This window comes from Loxodonta africana, chromosome 11 (assembly GCF_030014295.1).
Source record: "Loxodonta africana isolate mLoxAfr1 chromosome 11, mLoxAfr1.hap2, whole genome shotgun sequence".
NCBI classification, from domain to species: Eukaryota; Metazoa; Chordata; class Mammalia; order Proboscidea; family Elephantidae; genus Loxodonta; species Loxodonta africana.
In genome coordinates this window covers 29,113,868-29,129,515 of record NC_087352.1, presented here as the reverse complement: position 1 = coordinate 29,129,515, position 15,648 = coordinate 29,113,868, and the positions used below count along the sequence as shown (strand labels likewise).

Below are 15,648 nucleotides of genomic sequence, written 5' to 3'. Positions count from 1 at the left end.
GACGTGGCATTAGCTAGAGTTTTGCGACCCCTGTTACTTTGTTCAGGAAGTTTATTATTAACATTTACTGGTCCTTAGTACTTAAGAAACTGTGTCCTGGTTAAATGAAAAACAGGAAGGGAAACAGTTCCCAACTTGAATTGTTTCTCCCAAATCTGTTCTTCTAAAAACTCCCTAATCTAGCCAGGTCTGGGTAATACTATGGTATCACCTCCCTCTTAAGAGTTCTACTTTGCTTGCCTTATCATATTTCTTTATTCTTTTTTTTAAAAAAAGATCCCATCCAACCAGAGGTTTTCAAAGTGTGGTCTCCAAACGGCAAAACCAGCAGCACCTGGGGAAGTGTGAGAACTGTTCACACCTGCTGAGCTGGACGTTCTCTGTGGGCCCAGCCCTGCAGATGACTCTGGTGTGCTCTGAAGTTTGAGAACCATGACCTTAGATTTAGCAACTTTATTATTCTCCACTAGTTTCTCTCTCCTTTCTCCATCTTCTTCTGCAGGGTCCATAACAGCATCTAATGTTTTGCAGAGACACCTGCGTGTAGGTTTTTCTGAGCATCCCCCAAATGAAGCTTTTCTTCTCCACAGCTCTGAAGTCTTCCTGGTCTTGGGTTTATCTACAGCAAGTGTAGGAAACACAAGGTCAGACATGGTGGGCAGAAAGTGCCAAATAGTATTTTTTCATCTTACACTTTGCAGGGTTCCTCGAGAATTTTTAACCAACTGGAAGAACTACCTTTCCCTTCAATTGAAGACTTTGCCTTAGCCCAGGACCCTCTTCCCCATAAAGAGGATGTAGAAACTGCCCTCCACCCCAATAATGCAGCTGCAGGACTACGGCCAGCTCCTAAAGTGCCTTCAAAGACCCTCTTCCCTCAATGCACTAGTTCCCATTATCGAAGATGTGAGTGAATCAGATGGAACAGCTGGGTGCAACTTCATCTGCTGTCTCTGAGGTCATAACTGGGGAGGGCGGGTTGACACTCAGGTGTGTTAACAACCCTAGATAGGCTTAATTGTGTAATGAAAATAGTCTGTGCATCCTAGAGAGGAAAATGTATGTGCATACCACCCCGAACACACCCAATTTCATCTGATCTTGGAAGCAAAGCGGGGTCGATTCTGGTTACTACTTGGATGGGAGACTGCCTGGGAATACCAGGTGCTGTAGGCTTTGGAGCCTTGGTAGCACAGTGATTAAGAGCTTGGCTGCTAACCAAAATGTCAGCAGTTCGAATCCACCAGTAGCTCCTTGGGAACCCTGTGAGGGCAGTTCTATTTTTCCTATAGGGTCGCTATGAGTCAGAATCAACTTGATGGCAATAGGTTTTTTCTTTTGGTTAGAGAGGAAAAGGAGGCCCTGGGAGGTGCAAATGGTTATGTGCTCAGCTGCTAACAGAAAGGTTGGATGTTCAAATCCACCCAGAGGCACCTCAGACGAAAGAAAGGCCTGGAGATCTACTTCCAAAAACTCAGCCACTGAAAACCCTGTGGAGCACAGCCTCCTCCGACACGCATGGGATCGCCGTGAGTTGGGGTTGACTCTCGTATTTACTTCCTAGTATTTTTCTAGTTCCAATTTTCATGTTTAAACGTTTCATCTGCTCTGGAATTTATTTTGGCGCCAACCGTGAGTTAGGCCAACTCCCTTCCCCCAGGGCTGCTCAGTTGTCTCAACTCCATTTATTGAATAACTCCTCCTTTCCCCAATGAAATGCCACCATTATGGTGTACCAAAATGGAATCAGCCAAGCAAAGGGTGATCTCATAGGAGCTGTCAGTGTAAGAAAGGCTGTGTGGCAGAGTAGGAATTGTGCTGAGGTGAAGGAAGAACAGGAGAGAGGAAACCACAAGGTGGGGTGGGCCTTGCACCCCACACTGAGGACTCGGTTTGGATTTTTCCTCAAAGTCACTGGATGTTGTTGTGGATTTTAAGCAGGGATACTTGGAAAGTCAATCCTGGCTTCATGGGCAGAGCTTCCTAATCCTGTCCCTAAGTTAGGCCTCTCTTCATCTCCAAGAACAAACTCAGGAGGTGGTCACAGGAGAGATGGGTGGGCACGAGGACACTGACTCAGGAAATAGCGGTGAGGGGCAGGGTGGGCAGGGGAAGGCCCTGGAGGTCCCAGTGGAAGGAAAGTGGCAGCCTGGGTTCCGGAGGGAGCGAGGTGGTTGGAGAGGGTGACCTTTGACACCAAGGCTTTAGAAGTGGGCAGTGCTGTTAGTGATATCGTGGGGTTGTGCAGGTAGAGGCCAAGATGGCACCGGCTGCCCATGGCAGCTTCTCACACACTAATGTGTACACAGATCCCCTGGGGCCTTGATAGAAGAGGCGAGAGGGGAGCACCGCAGCCAGAGGGAGCACATAGCTAATGATTGGAGAGGTGACATCAGCCTTGTGGGGAAGTAACTGTGGTGCTGAAGGGAGCAGGAGGAGGAAGCAGAGGGTTAGAAATTCTGATCCTGGAAGAGATTAGACCCCTTCCCTTGACTTACTGGGCGTGTGTGATTCATGGACATGCAAGGGGTGGAGTTGCCACTGGACAGGGTTCTAGAATGTGATGGCCAAGTGCCAGCTTCTGTTCAATAGCCATTCTGACCCTTTCTGTGGCCACAAACCCCTCTGACAGTCTGAAAGATTCTGCAAGGCCCCAGGTTGCTTCTCCAAAGACAACTCACGTATGCACACTCCATGAGTGCAAACACGCGTGCACACACACATACATGTGTGCACACTGCACACACGCCCATGTGCACAGGCACATAGTCAGGGTTCCAGACCCCAAAGCACCCCCTGCAAGAACCTCTGGGAAAAAGCAAGGTAGATCCATTTCCCTGAGGGAGGGGTGTGTGTGTGTGTGTGTGAGAGAGAGAGAGAGACCTGAGGAGGCAGAACACAGAGGCACCAGGAAGGCCCTGTGGGGGCTGGAGAGGCACAGATGCTCGGATTCTCTATGCCTGTGCTTTGAAGGGCAGTGATTTCACCCTGATTCCATCTGGGGCTCACGACTCAGCTGTTGTTGGGACTGTCACCCCACAGCCCTTCTTTCTTGTGAGGTTGTACTCGTGCCCGGAGCCCCATTCAGAGTTCCTGTCCTCCCCCTCAGCTCTTCTGTAGCTGTGGAGCTTGCTGGAAACTAAGTAGTTGTTTCCTCGTGTCCTTTCCTGCCCAAGAAGGATGTGTTACACCTCCCCTGGGAAGAATAGCTCCAGGGGAAGGAGGCCATCTTGGGGAAGCTGATGGTACTTGGGTGCACAGCCGGAGGGGGATGGCGTGTGCTGGGTGTGTGTGATTCGTGCATCCCTCTAAGCACCTCCCACTTGATCCTTATAACAGCCCTGTGGTGTCGCAAGGGAGAGCTCTGCCTGTTAAAACGGGGGTCTGAGACTCACAACTCACAGGCTTGTCTGTGTGGTCCCTGCCTGCAGAGTGGCTAAGCCCCTGTGCACAGCCCATCCAGGTTCTACCCAGCCCCTGCGTGTGCCACCTCTGCTCTGGGGCTCAGGAGGACAATCCCTACCTCGTGGAGCTGGCATTCCATAAAGGAGGACAATAGGTGGGAATCAGTGCCAGGTGTGGGAAGGAGGAGACAAAGTGGGGTGGGGGACGTGGCGAGGGCTATGAGGTGCAGATAGTGCATGGGCAGCTGGAACAGCGGCAGTAGTGAGCACGTCCAAGTGTTCCAAGCACAGGAAGTAGTACTTGCAAAGGCTGGAGGTAGGATTGGGCCTGGCATGTTCAAGAAACATCTAGAATCCGCGTGGCTACCGCAGAGTGAGGTTGGCAGGGATAGACTCAGAGGACCTGTGGCATTGCAAGGGAGGTAGATATGTGGCTGTGTGCAGAGTGGTAGCAGGGTGTGGGGACGTTGTGGATGTACTTTGGCTTCTCCGTGGAGAAGTGGTCAGAGGGGGGCAAGCAGGGTAACTGGTGGGGTCAGGAGGTGGCAGACGGGGGACCTGTTGGGGAGGTAGGGAGGTGAAGATGGTGAGCTGGGTCAGGCTGTGGGTATATCTTGTAGGCAGAACAGCGGGATTTATTGATGGAGGCCTATAGCTTGAGAGGTAGAAGGATGTCATCCCTCTGGTTGGGGCAGGGCCCAGGATGCTTCTCGTGGGTGGTGCATGTGGGCATTGTCAGGCTGCTTTGAGCCTCCTCCTGTGGGTGAAGGGTGGCCAGTCAGTGTGCCCGCAGTGCTGGGGCCCACCAAGACTTTCGGGGCACCTTCCCTGTCAGTGAAGTCCCTAGGTGATTCAAACGGTTTGTGGTCAACAACAAACCTAAAGATTGGCAGTTTGTACCCACCAGGAGCACTGCGGAAGAAAGGCCTGGTGATCTGCTTTCGTGAAGATTACAGCCAAGAAAACCTCATGAAGCCCAGTTCTATTCTATAGCACATGAAGTGACCAAGAGTCAGAACCGAATTGATGGCAACGGGCTTGGTTTTCCTTGTTGGTACACCTTTCTACCTCCCTGGAGTGGTGGTGGTGGTTATGTGCTATTGAGTCAATTCTGACTCATAGTAACACCATGTGACAAAGCAAAACTGCCCCATAGGGTTTCCTAGGCACTAATCATTACGGGGGTAGATTGCCTGGTCTGAATGTGCAAGGGTGTTTCTCTTCCAAGGAGAGCAGGCACAGACAAGGGAGGCTTCCAATACAGGGCATAGATGGCAGGTGCAGAGTGGGCGGAGGATGGGGCCAGGGCACAAGGACAGCTTGGAAGGACAGGGGGAGTGGTGGTGGTGAAGGCTGTGTCCAGGGCCTGTCTGTGTACCTCGAGGGGCCCAGTCACCCCATGCGAGCAGTCTCTGTGGGCCTTTCCTGCAGGTACTGTCCGCAGGCCTGGTGGTTAGTGGAAACACAGGGTGCCTTTGGCTTTGCTCTGGCTGAAATTCTGAAGGTCAAGACTTTTGAAAAATAATTTTTTACACAATCATCTTATGATAGGAAATATTTTTCTTTTTATGTTAATCTTATGATTTTTTTTTTTAAGTCTATTTTGCATTTATGTAGTCTAAGATCTGGGAATTAAAAGCCTAGATTTCCTGTAATAGAAATAGAACAGCTTGTTTATTTCCTTCTATTGCACAATTTAAATAGCCTTTCATCTAAAGCAGATCAGGATCTACTTACAAATAAAATATGGATGTTTAGAGGCATATCCTCTGTGAATTGGGGATGATGGCAGAGCTATCTCCATAGGGTTGTTATGAAGACCAAAGGAGTTAATTCCTGTTCAGGGCTAGCAGAGACCTGCTCACACAAGCCCAAGTGTCACCACCTACTTACTAGACATGCATTAGAAGTCTGGAAGGAGATCTAGAAAATTACCATTGGGCTACCTCTGGAGGACAAAATTATTGAGGGTCAACTGTTAATTGAAAGGTCGGCGGTTCGAAACCACCAGCTGCTCCATGGAAGAAAGATGTGGCAACCTCTTCTGTAGAGATTTACAGCCTTGGAAACACTATGGGATTGCTATGAGTTGGAATGGACTCAACGGTAGTGGGTTGGGTTTGGGTTTGTGGGGTAGAGGGGTTTCCAAGTGTTACCTAACATTCTTAAATATAGACTATTTCAACAAATGGGTTGCTTTTATAATGTAAAAAAGTTCCATTTTAGGGATAAAAAGTAGATCGTGACATTCGTGTTCAGCTTTAGGTATATTCTTAAGTTAAATACACATTCACTTAATTAAAACTCAAATATTTAAAATGTTTTCTTCCTCTTGCCAGAATATTCCATCCCAAAAGATCCAGCATTTAATCACATCCTAGGATCAACAGCCTGCTCCCAACAAATGCATCCTTAAGTACGTGCGGTGGGATGGATCGCTTTTGTGTGGCCTTTCTCCTTACCATGGTCTCGTAACTTCCAGCCAAGTGATTGGGTAGAACTGTGAAGATAAGGTAATTGTAACCTTGGGAATTTGTCAGTTTTGCCATCTCTTTGAGCTTGAAATGAGCCATCCCAGAGGCAGGAAAGAAAGGATTCCACTACAACCAGGGAGGAAGACCCAAGAGCAGAGTGTGTCCTTTGGGCCTGAGACCCCTGTGCTGAGAAGCTTCTGGAACCAGGAGACTGAGAGAGAAAGAGAGCTATAACACTGAAGCGGTGGCGCAGAAACAGTGGCAGGAGAGACCAGCAGTGGAGATGGGCAGGAGATGGTGCAGTGGGCTTCCCAACCCACGGAGTGAGAAAGCTGAATGCCTTTGGGCCAAGGCTTAACTGGAGGAGTGGGGTGTCTCTGGGCACTTATCAGCAGAGCTAAAAGAGCTTTGTAACACTTAAGTGAGGTTGGGAAAGGCCAAGGGCCAGAGAGAGGTGTGCCTGCGGCATGGCTGGAAAGAAGCTGTCCTGATGGAAGAATTGTATTCTGAGTGTTCCTGAGCCTGAATTGTAACCTGTTACTTCCCTAATAAACCCCGTAATTGTGAGTATTGTCTGTGAGTTCTGTATGGCCATTGCAGTGAATTATCAAACAGCACAGAAATAGTGCCGTGGGAGAGATGTTGGTGTCAGAATTGGTAAAGATGGCCAAAAGAGGAGGCATGTTTGACCTCTGCCTCATAGGAATGAGCCTTGGGTTGTTGATCTTGATTCTCCTTCCCTCTTGTGGAGTTAGAGGAGTTCAGACACCACCCCCACACCATATTTATAGTTGATGTCAGAAGCGGGATTCTTCGCAATGGCTTCAGACTCATGAAAGCACAGGACTTTGCAAGAGAAAGAATGAAAGAGTAGGAAGTGAACCGTTTGATTCTTAGATGGTTACTTTGGTTGTTGTTACCTGTAATGGCTGAAAAGAACTTTATGCTGCATCTAGAGTAAAAAAAAACCTGGGGCAAAATCCGGTCCAGATAAGCAGAATGATTGGTAGGGGCCAGCTTCTACTGGTTCCACTCAACCAGAGGCCCAAGGCCACGTGCATATGAATGGGAAGATAGTCAAGGGGTGGAGAAGATGAAGCTGGAAAGTTTTAAAAAGGGTTATGTGTTTATTTGAACGTACTATGGATATTGAATGTTTCTTCTACCTAGTGTTGTAAAACGGATCCAAGTGTATGATTTTTGTGAGGTGCTGTCAAGTTGAGTTGGTTCTGACTCATAGCAACCCTATGTACAACAGAACAAAACACTGCTTGATTCTTCCTGATCCTCACAATCATTGTTATACTTATGCCCATTGTTGCAGCCACTGTGTCAATCCATCTCGTTGAGGATCTTCCTCTTTTTCACTGACCCTCTACTTTACTAAGGATGACGTCCTTCTCCACAGACTGGTTCCTCCTGATAACATGTCCAAAGTATGTAAGATGAAGTCCTGCCATCCTTGCTTCTAAGGAGCATTCTCGCTGTACTTCTTCCAATACAAATTTGTTCATTCTTTTGGTAGTCCATGGTATGTTCAATATTCTTTAACAACACCATAATTCAAAGGCATCAATTCTTCTTTGGACTTCCTAATTTACTGTCCAGCTTTTGCATATATATGAAGTGATTGGAAAACACCATGGCTTGGGTCAGGCGCACATTAGTTCTCAAAAGTAACATCTTTGCTTCTTAACACTTTAAAGAGGTCTTTTGCAGCAGATTTGTCCAATGCAATACGCCATTTTATTTTATTTTTATTGTGCTTTAAATGAAAGTTTACAATTCAAGTCAGTTTCTCATACAAAAATGTATACATACGTTATTATGTGACCCTAGTTGCTCTCCCTACAATGTGACAGCACACTCCTACTCTCCATCTTGTATTTCCCGTGTTCATTCAACCAGCTCCTGTCACCCTCTGCCTTCTCATCTCACCTCCAGACAGGAGCTCCCCACATGGTCTCGTGTGTCTACTTGAGCTAAGAAGCACATTTCTCACCAGTACCATTTTATGTCTTACAGTCCAGTCTAATCTTTGTCCGAAGAGTTGGCTTCAGGAGTGATTTTAGTTTTGGGCTAACAGAGAGTCAAGGAACCATGACCTCTGAGGTCCCTCCAGTCTCAGTCAGACCATTGAGTCTGGTCTTTTTACTAGAATTTGAGGTCTACATCCCACTTTTCTCCTGCTCTGTCGGGGATTCTCTGTTGTGTTCCCTGTCAGGGCAGTCGTTGGTGGTAGCCAGGTACCATCTAGTTCTTCCAATCTCAGGCTGATGGAATCTCTGGCTTATGTGACCCTTCCGTTTCTTGGGGTCATATTTTCCTGTGTCTTTGGTGTTTTTCATTCTCCTTTGCTCCAGGTGGGTTGAGACCATTTGATGCATCTTAGATGGTTGCTCACTAGCTTTTAAGACCCCAGAATGCCACTCACCAAAGTGAGATGCAGAACATTTTCTTAATACACTTTGTTATGCCAATTGACCTAGATGTCCCCTGAAACCATGATCCCCAGACCCCAACCCCTGCTACTCTGTCCCTCAAAGTGTTTGGTTATATTCAGGAAACTTCTTAGCTTTTGGTTTAGTCCAGTTTTGTTGACTTCCTCTGTATTGTGTGTTGTCCTTCCCTTCACCTAAAATAATTCTTGTCTACTATCTAATTAGTGAATACCCCCTCCTTCCCTCCCCACCCTCATAACCATCAAAGAATGTTTTCTTCTGTGTTTAAATCTTTTCTTGAGTTCTTATCATAGTGGTCTCATATAATATTTCATTTGATTTTTTGATTGCTGCTTGCATGGGCATTGATTGTTGATCCAAGTGAAATGAAATTCTTGACAACTTCAATGTTTTCTTCATTTATCATGATATTACTTATTGGTTCATTTGTAATGATTTTTGTTTTCTTTTTTTTTTTTTATGTTGAGTTGTAACCCATACTGAAGGTTGTAGCATTTAATCTTCATTAGTAAGTCCTTCGAGTCCACTTCACTTTCAGAAAGCAAAAATGCATCACCTGCATAGCGCAGGTTGTTAGTGAGTCTTCCTGCAATCCTGATGCCACATTCTTCTTCATACAGTCTAGCTTCTCAGAGTATTTGCTCAGTAGACAGATTGAATAAGTATAGTGAAAGGCCACAACCCAGATGCACACCTTTCCTGATTTTAAGCCATGCAGTATCCCCTTATTATATTTGAACAAATGCCTCTTGGCCTATGTACATGTTCCTCATGAGCACAATTAAATGTTCTGGAATTTCCATTCTTCACAGTGTTATCCATAATTTGTTATGATCCACACAGTTGAATGCCTTTGTGTAGTCAATAAAACACAGGTAAACACCTTCTGGTAGTCCACAATCCATCCGACATCAGCAATGATATCCCTCGTTCCACATTCTCTTCTGAATCCAGCTTGAATTTCTGGCAGTTCCCTGTATGGTAGAAATCAATATTGGGTATTACAGATTACAGAGAACATGTAACTCTGCCTTCAGCCAATACTTAATTAGATACACTAAAAGGAGAACTAGGATTTGCCCAGGAAAAACACAGGCTTTTTGTTTCAAGCCAGTAGCCTGTGTATAGACAGAGGGCTTAGGTAAAAAAGAACTTCAAGTTTGCATTTGAAAAGACATGCAGAACTACTTAGATCTGCTGAGAGAACAGAAGATTTGCATTTGAAGGAAGGACTTGCAGAGAAAAAAAAATGACTGTCTTAGGCTGAGTTCTCTAGAGAAGCAAAACCAGTAAAGCATTTGTATGTATATAAAAAAAAAAAATTTTTTTTTTTTTGTATATAGATAGAGAAAAAGAGTTTTATATCAAGGAAATGGCTCACACCGGCTTTGGAGGCTGTAACATCCCAAGTCTGTAGGACAGGAAAGAGGATTCTCCTGATTCACGTAGCCACAGGGGCTGGCAAACCCAAGATCGGCAGGCGGGAGAGCAGGGCTGTAGCAGGCTGTGAAGATTGACAAATCACAAGATTGGCAGGCAAGCTGTTAGCTCAAGTCCCAAGAACTGGAGGTCAGATGAACAGAAGCCAGCTGCAGTATCTAGAACAAGCGCAAGCCCCAGCAAGACGAGCAGAAAAAGCCAGGTGGCAGAAGGCAGAGAGATGAAGACTGAGGGGTCAGTGAGCTGCCATGGGCCCCACCCCCACAGGTACCAATGAGCAGATCCCATCATGGGAATGATCACTTATCAAATCTCAACAGGGAAATGATAACAACATTATGTGACTGCCAAAACACTGAGAATCATGGCCCAGCCAAGCTGACACAAAATCTTAACCATCACAGTGACCATTTTGCTTTTTGAATTTTGATTAAGCAGTTTCCTCTTGGATGCATCCAGGCAGGAAAAGTCAGTGTCCATCTATGCAGAAGCCCCCTCGGCTGGAAGTTAAAGGTAACCATTGAGTGGGCAGCTTGGTATGCTCCCTTGTAGTGACCACCTGGGACCACTCAATGAGCGGAAGTGGAGAAAGTGCATCAATGAAGAGACTGGCAGAGTTTGGTCACGTTCCATTGGCACCCATTGACCTAGCCCATAAGTGCTAGGGATGAGAGAGTAAGAGGAAGGGCTGGCTGGTCAGAAGCAAAGGAAATTGTGTGGACTCATGTGTTTATGGGTGGAACCCACTGACCTAGCCTGAGGGGGCTAGGGATGAGGGAGTGTGAAGGGGCTGTCTGAAGTGCTAGGAGGTGTGTGTGAACTCTCAAGTCTAAGGCCCATTGTGACCCAGCTTGGATGGCTAGGGATGAGCTGACCAGAACCAGAATGGAGAGAAAGAAAGATGTTTGACACCGTGAACTTGTGTAGATTGCTACAGATTTGATGGCTTGCTGTGAACTGAACTTTGCTAATGGATGCAGATGCTCAAAATTCCAACTGGAACAGAAGATTCTTCAAGACCAAGGAACATGCTTGTCTCCTCAGTATACTGGTTTGACAGAGACGGGCAATTTAAACATTGGCTATCTAAAATGGGTGGGAGAAGAAGGCATCAAGTGGCTGGCTTACACACTTTCATGAGTGTGCTTACATTAAACGAGGAGGATAAGGGGAATCCCCACCAAATATATTCCTCTTTTCCTGGTGCATCTGGGGAAGAGAGGGTGGGGGGATGCTGATGGGATTATGTGACTCAGTTGTGAGTGTTGATTGTTAACAGGGTTAATTGTGATTCTAAAAACTGTAGAAGCTGTAATGAATGGACTAAGGGGGAGGCACTGCTGGACTCAAGTACAGGGGCTGAACCTAAAGTCCCTTAAAGGTTTTGCTATGCTGATACCTGGTGAGGCTCAGAGCAAGGGAATAATTTTCTCTCAGTTAAATTTTATCAGACACCAGAAAGAGTGAAGCCAAGATGACTTGGAGAACCTGACTAGATCAGATGGACATCTGCAGCAGACTGAAGTGGCTGGTACCTGAGTAACCTTGCCCTGAGAACTCTTGTCCTACTGCAGGACTAATTGTTAATGACTGTTTTGGACTGGTGAAATGATTGGGAGGGTGAAGTTATCCTCCAAGTATGAAAGAACCACGGCTAGAAAAGCCAGGGGGTGGCCTGTGGTATGATTGATCATTTTCGTGTGGACTTTCTTGCCATCGTCTTGTAGCTCCTACCCAAGTGATTGAGTGGGACTGTGCAAATAAGGTAATTGTGGCATACCAAGAGGACTGGTCAGAAATGAGCCATCCCAGAGGCAGGAAAGAGAGGATCCCCCTAACACCAGGGAAGGAAAACCAGAATAGATTTGATGCATTGAACGCTAATGACCAAAGCTCCGGATGAGTTGTGGGATGACATCAAGGACTTCAAAAAAAAAAGAGAGCAAAACCTATTGCCGTCGAGCCGATTCTGACTCATAGAGACTCTATAAGCAGAGTAGAACTGCCCCATAGGGTTTCCAAGCAGTGGCTGGTGGGTTCGAACTGCTGACTTCTTGGTTAGCAGCTGAGCCCTTAACCAGTTCGCCACCAGGACTCCAAGCAAAAGGTCATTAAAAAGATAGAAAAGAAAGAGAAGACCAAAATGGATGTCAGAAGAGACTGAAACTTGCTCTTGAATGTAGAGTAACTGAAGCGAAAGGAAGAAACGATGAAATAAAAGAGCTAAACAGATGATTTCAAAGGGTGGCTCAAGAATACAAAGTAAAGTATTATAATGAAATGTGCAAAGATGTGGAGTTAGAAAACTGAAATACACTTGGTATTTTTCAAGCTGAAGGAGCTGAAGAAAAAATTCAAACCTTGAGTTGCAATATTGAAGGATTCTATGGGAAAAATTTTGAACAATGCGGGATGCATCAAAAGAAGATAGAAGGAATACACAGAGTCACATTTACCGAAAAGAAGTGGTTGACATTCCGCCATTTCAGGAGGTACCATATGATCAAGAACTGGCAGTACTGCAGGAAGAAATCCAGGCTGCACTGAAAGGCAATGGCAAAAAACAAGGTTCCAAGAACTGATGGAATACCCATTGAGATGTTTCAAGAGACAGATGCAATGCTGGAAGGGCTCACTCATCTATGCCAAGAAATTTGGAAACTGCTACCTGGCCAACTAACTAGAAAAGATCCTTATTTGTACACATTCCAAAGAAAGGTGATCCAACTGAATATGAAAATTATTGAACAATATTATTAATATCACATTCAAGTAAAATATTGCTGAATGTGGCATCAGGATTGGGGGAAGACTCATTAACAACCTGCGATATGCAGATGAAACAACCTTGCTTGCTGAAAGTGAAGAGGACTTTTGAAGCACTTACTGATGAAGATCAAAGACTATAGCCTTCAGTATGGATTACACCTCAACATAAAACAAAAATCCTCACAACTAGACCAATAAGCAACATCATGATAAATGGAGAAAATATTGACTTTGTCAAAGATTTCATATTACTTGCATCAACAATCAATGCCCATGGAAAGAGCAGTCAAGAAAGCAAAGGATACATTGCACTGGGCAAATCTGCTGCAAAAGACCTCTTTAAAGTGTTAAAAAAGCAAAGATGTCACTTTAAGGACTAAGATGCGCCTGACCCAAGTCATGGTGTTTTCCAGTTGCCTCATATGCATGTGAAAGTTGGACAATGAATAAAGAAGACTGAAGAAGAATTGATGCCTTTGAATTACGGTGTTGGCAAAGAATACTGAATATACCATGGACTACCAGAAGCAGGAACCAATCTGTCTTGGAAGAAGTACAGCCAGAATGCTCCTTAGAAGCAAGGATGGGAAGACGTCATCTCACATACTTTGGACATGTTATCAGGAGGGACAGGTTCCTGGAGAAGGACATTACGTTTGGTAGAGGGTCATCGGAAAGAGAGGAAGTCCCTTGTCTTAGTTATCCTGTAGTGCTACAATAAATACCACAAGTGGAATGCTTCAACAAACAGAAGTTTATTCTCTCGTGGTCTAGTCTGCTAAAAGTCCGAATTCAGGGCGTCAGCTCCAGGGGCAGGCTTTCTGTCTCTATCGGTTCTGGAGGAAGATCTTTTTCTTTATCAATCTTCCCCTGGCTGGAGCTTCTTAGTGCAGGGAATCTGGGTCCAAAGGACACACTCCACTCTGGGCACTATCTCTTGGTGGTATGAGGTCTCCCTGTCTCTCTGCTTGTTTCTCTCTCTTATATCTAAAAGAGATTGACTTAAGACACAACCTGATCTTGTAGATTGAGTCCTGCTTCACTAATATAACTGCCTCCAACCCTGTCTCATTAACATGGGATTTACAACACATAGGAAAATCACATCAGATGACACAATACTGGGAGTCATGGTCTAGCAAGGTTGACATAAATTTTGGGGGGACACAATTCAATCCATAACAACCTTCAATGAATTGGATTGATATAGTGGCTGCAACAACGGGCTCAAGCATAAGAACAATTGTGAGAATGGCGCAGGACCGGGCAGTGTTTCATTCTGTTGTACATAGGGTTGCTATGAACTAACTCGATGGCACCTAACAACAACAACAACTTTGTTCTCATTTTGGTGATCTTCATTTATTTCCACATGACAGACTGGGATTTGTATGGGTTGTGAAATTATCTTAAACAGTTACTAAAAATGGAAGCAGGAGTGACCTTTCCAAAGCATATACTTACTTAGATCATCCCCTTGCTTTAAGCCCCTCAGCGGCTCCTCATTGCCCTTGGAATAAATTTACTCTGTGAAACTGGGCAAGATCTGTCACTGATTGGTTTTACAATCTCCTCTCCCTCTCACTGGTAACTGTATTGACTTTCCTTTAGTTTCTACAATATGCCTTGTTCCCTTTTTCCTTCTGGCCTTGGGACAGACCATCTCTTTTCCTGGAGTACTTTTCTCTCCCTTTCTTTGCCTGGATACATTTTGCTATCCCTAGATATCCTCTAGATATCACTTCCCCTGGGAAGCCCTTCTCCGGTGTCTGCCTGAGTTAATTGTTCCTTCGATTGTTCATCGACTCAATGGCAACAGGTTTAGTATTTTGGTTTATTGTTCCCATAGTATACCAGTGTTCCACTGATTATGGTTCCACTAATTATTAGTCCACTTATTATTTGGTTTGTTTGCCATTAAATTGTAAAATAAATTGTACTGTGGTCATATACAACACCAAGCTTTAACCCGACACTCCTTGCAGTAGTTTTCCAAACCTTAATTTAGATTATTTTAATCAACATATCTGAAAATTTTCTTCTGAAGAAATTATTTCTAGAATTATTTTCTATCAGTATGGGATCTAATGTTTTGGCAATTATATAACAGCACCATTTAAATGTATCATTTACAAGTTTCCTTTATCTTATTTGTCATAATTTTGCAAGTATGGGCAAAGACTTAGAAGGTGGTTGTCTACAAAATGATTTGTATTTTAACTTTACTGTGATATAAAAGTAATATAATCACATAGTGGGAGCAACCTTAAGAAGCAACCTCCATCTAGTGCAACCCTTTGTGTTCAGTCTACCTGTATTCTCTCTCCATGTGCATTCTTATCCACATTCATGACTGCACTTATCCACGTTATGGTGACTTTGAAGTTTATCTTTCTGTCCCAGACTGTCTTCTTTGATCGAGACCTGTATTTCTAACGATCTATTCAACATTAATACGCAGAAGTCTCAATGGCCATACTCAGTATGGTCAAGACCAAGCTGGTGATCTCCAGGCATGAGAGTCATCCTCTTTCCAGTGTTTCCCCCCTCCATCATTTACACTATTGACCTTGACACCTCAGTCAGCCATGTCCAAACCAAGTCTTGTCCATTTCACCTTCTAAATGTGTCTTTAAGTGATCCACTTCTTTTCTTCACTGCTACTACCCTAATCTCAGTTCCGAACTACTATCATCTTCCACCTGGACTGCTTGAGCCTTCTCCTAGCTCTTAGTCCTTTGGCTGCTAACCAAAAGGTCTGCAGTTTAAATCCACCAGGCGCTCCTTGGAAATTCTATGGGGCAGTTCTACCCTGTTCTGTAGGGTCATGATGAGTCGGAATATACTGGAAGGCAACAGGCTTGTTTTTTTTTTTTCCCCCCCTTTCCCTAGTCACCATTCCTTCCTTCAAACAACAGCCTGGGCTGTGCTTTTCAAATGCAAGTCTGATCCTATCAACCCTCTGACAAGATCTCAGTGGCTCCTCATTGATCTTGAGAAGACCCAAATGGTTTCCTGATCTGGTCCTCAGACCTCCCCACCCCTGAACACTTTTCTTATTTGCATTTCAGTCATATGGGTTTCTTTTAGCATCTGACT

At 44.9% G+C, this 15,648-nt stretch overlaps 1 pseudogene; it reads left to right on the top strand.

Moving 5' to 3' along the window:
• Positions 1-1,057: 1,057 nt before the first annotated feature.
• On the top strand, positions 1,058-1,176 carry LOC111749654 (5S ribosomal RNA; annotated as a pseudogene).
• The last annotated feature ends 14,472 nt before the right edge of the window (positions 1,177-15,648 follow it).